This window comes from Poecilia formosa, unplaced genomic scaffold, assembly GCF_000485575.1.
Source record: "Poecilia formosa unplaced genomic scaffold, Poecilia_formosa-5.1.2 Scaffold17, whole genome shotgun sequence".
Lineage (NCBI taxonomy): Eukaryota > Metazoa > Chordata > Actinopteri > Cyprinodontiformes > Poeciliidae > Poecilia > Poecilia formosa.
Window position 1 is genome coordinate 135,155 of NW_006799956.1, and position 3,686 is coordinate 138,840.

The following is a 3,686-nucleotide window of genomic DNA, read 5'->3' on the forward strand; positions in this document are numbered from 1 at the left end:
CCGAGAACGTCCTTGTAGTCTGGGGGCAATGTGGATCTCATCTTACGTCGCTTCAGTCGCTCATGGCGCCGAGTCAGCAAGCTTGTCTGGGTGAGAAACTGTAAAAGTTAACATCGACGAATCCGCCGCTGTGACCTTCCTGCTTCGGTTACATCACCGCTCAGGCAGCCTGGCAAACACAAAACCACAAAAGGATATCACAGTGAGGCACGAAGGCCCTGCTGAGATACGGACAACGTGAGCACGGTCTGACTGGAGATGTGTGAAGCGCTAACAAAGGTCAATGGCTTTTTATTGCTGCAAGAACAAATGAGGGGCCCTGAATCTGCTGCCAGAAAAAGTACGAATCTCATAAAATGATCTACCAGCGATGTGTTTACGCAGAAGTGAAATCAGAAGAAGAAGAAAAGCTGTATTGGTCTTCGATGCATTCAGGAAACCTACATGTAGCGTGTTAGCATGTGCTAGCAAAGGCTCTCTGTTGTTTCCTGTTGTTACCTGATAGGACATGCTCAATTAGGGAAATGTTTGCCACTTTATATCAGAGTTGAAGGGAATAATTTGTATATTTTAAAGTGAAGTTCAGTGATATTATTTATTTTGTTAAAATGTAAATAAATCCTGAGATGCGTAGCATCTGATTTAGCTAAGCCGCTATAAAACAGCTCAAAGTGCAAATGTTTGTATCAGTGGGACAAGACGTAATGTTTGCAGATATTAAGTCTACTATTTTATTTTTTCTTTCCGCTGAACAACATTTGGGAATAAGATTTTGAGTTTGACTTTAAGTTTTTGCCTTGGAGTGCTTTCCCAGTCTCATAGTTGTTTCAAAATTAACCAGATTGACCAGCAGATTAAACCAATCATCTTTCCCCTTAGGAACTATAGACTGCTGTAATCTGCCAGCCTTCTTTACTCCTGATATGAACATTTTCGGTATGAGTTATTTTAAAGTTGAAAGTCAGCTAAAAGGAGTAAATCTGACTGGATTGTTAGTTTTCCACCAGCCAGGGATTTATTTACTTTTCAACAACCTTACAGTGATGTCATATCTTTCTACTGTCTGCAATAAAACTGTTACTGATAATAATTTCACAGAACTTCTCTTGAAACGTCAGAACTGACCCAAACACATTAATCACTAAATGCAACAAACAGCTTAGAATCTCGATTCTGTAGATATTTTGATTTTCATAAAAAACAAAATATTTGAGTGGAATGCTGTTCAACTGCAGAGCTGGGTAACGCCGACTGCTCTCTCTAACACACAGAGCCTCTAGTCGCTTTCAGTCCTAAGAATAAAAAAAAACATCACTCTCAAAAATACTTCTTTAAACTTCTGTAACATCACAATAATTTTTAAATAATCTAAAACATGAGAGTAGACGAGGTTTTCTCTGCTGAGAGGCTGGAGTCAGCTGTTATATGAAACAAGACATTTATGCATTACGGCACGTGTCTACATTTTCAAGTGTGCAAAAAAAAAACAAAAAAAAAAAACCGCTAATCAGCTAAAATATATTGCAATTCTCTTTAGCTGTGTTTTATTTATAGACCCTGCTGTGCCATAACTTGAAATGTGTTTATATATTTTCAGCGATAAACAGAGGGACATCTCTATAAATTTGTTTTTTTTTTGGGAAAACGGTTTTGTTTTAATATGAACATTTTATTAGTAATTCAGTAGTTTAAAAAAAAAAGAAATGTATGTAAGTTTGTTTAATGTCCTTCAGGCTGCAGACATCACAGCTTTCCTGGAAACCTTAAGACAAAAACTCAAAGCCTATTGCTCTTTTTGACTGTAAGAATGTGGATATTTTTGCAGCAGATTTCTTTCTTTTATGATTTGTTTGTTTTTCAATGTCTTAATAAAGAAAACAATTATGCTTAGGATAACAAATTCAAATATTGTCAGATAATCTCCTAAACTATTAACAGAAAAAAAAAAGTAACTAAATTTCCTGCCCAAAATCCTTCGAAAGTGAGTATGCGACATGAGTTTTCTCTCTCTTACAGGCTGAACTCATCGCTGGATTTAAGACGCTGTTCATGTTACATTTAAAGGAATAGAGTGGTGATGGAGCTGCAGGTCAGTTTTCCTGACCAGGACACATTAACTGGACTGCTGGATGAATTTACAGTAAAGGCTTGTGTGAGCCAGCAAGGGAGGAAGAAATCTTCTCTACATCTTGGGTAAGTACAGACTCATCAGTATGAGTCAAAAAAAATTATCCTCAATTGGGGGGAAATGACAGAGTTTTGTTCCCTTCCTTTTTTTTTTTTTTTATCAACACCAACAGATTTGAAGAGATGACAGCCGACGACAACGAGGTGAGAAGTGGAGTCAGATTCCTTCATGGACGCGGCAACGGTTGTCATGGTTTTTCGCAATATCACCCATGCTTTAAACCGTAATTTCTGATCTCTGTTAGCTGTTAATGTATCTTCCTCTAATCAGAAAATCAATGCTCTACTTCATAGTGAAAATTACAACTGCAAGCTTTCCCATGTTTCCTCCAGAAGAAGAACTGATGTTGTGGTTTGTTAAAGTAGGATTGAGCAGACTTTTTTTTGTTCTGGAATATGTTATGATTTCTTTAGGTTTGTCCCATGAAGCAGTGCGTTAAATACTCGCACATCCAGTTTGTGCCTCCAATTTACCTCAATTGTATTTAAGAAAAATACAAAAGCCATGACACCATCATCTGTGCTTTGCAAACAGGCATCCTGACTTTGGTGAACGTTCTGAATTTGAACGAAGCAAAAAGAAATCTCTCACTTTTTATTACAACATTTAGGAAAATAGTATTAATTTTGGTAATTTTGAGTGACCTTCAGCGACAAAGAGTATTTTCACATAACTGTAGATTGAGAAACTTTTTATATTTTTGCAGCCTATGTAAATATTGTTTTTGTTCTTTGATCTAGTTGTTCATTACGTCTGAAAATTCCCCTAAATCACACAGACCTCGTTTCTCAGGCTCGCTTTAAGCTACTTTCTACATAGATAAATCTTGTGGCTTTCACAGTTTGTCAACCATTTTCATTTTTCAGTCGCCAGGTACTGTTTAAACCTTCCCCCGTCTTTTCCTTTCTGTAGGCGCAGCTTGCCTTCTACACCAGCCACTGCAGTTCCTGTGCCCTCCAAACATGCCCTCATCCGGTAGCTGCAGTCCTCAAGGAGCGCACGGCTTCAGCAGTTTAGCAGGCCGAGCCCCTGCAGAGGGCATCACAGTGGAAGAGAGCGAAAACCCGACGTGGCGCCTCGACGCTGTTTGTACTTGCTCATTGATTTATTGCACTTTAGTGAAGATCTAATCACTGGATGTGAGAGGACAGCAATTTGAATATGTCTGAAGACTGCAAATAGATACTCTATTATTATTAGAAATTACAAAAAAACCCAAAACAAACAAAACACTTATTTTGTTTAATAATTTCTTTGTCCTTCCTTGTGTAAAAAAAAGAAGAAAAAAAAACTAAAATACACAGTTTCATTGAAGACGATCAATACTCTAGTCATTATTAAAGGTTGCCTTCTATGGATATACTTTGTGCCGGTCCGATCCCACCAGAACTGAAGCTCTGCTGCCATTTCCTGCAGCTCCATAATTAACAGATGGCATTTTTTGTGTACGTCAGGCATGCATCATCTCCCCGATCACATAATCAACCCCCTACTACTC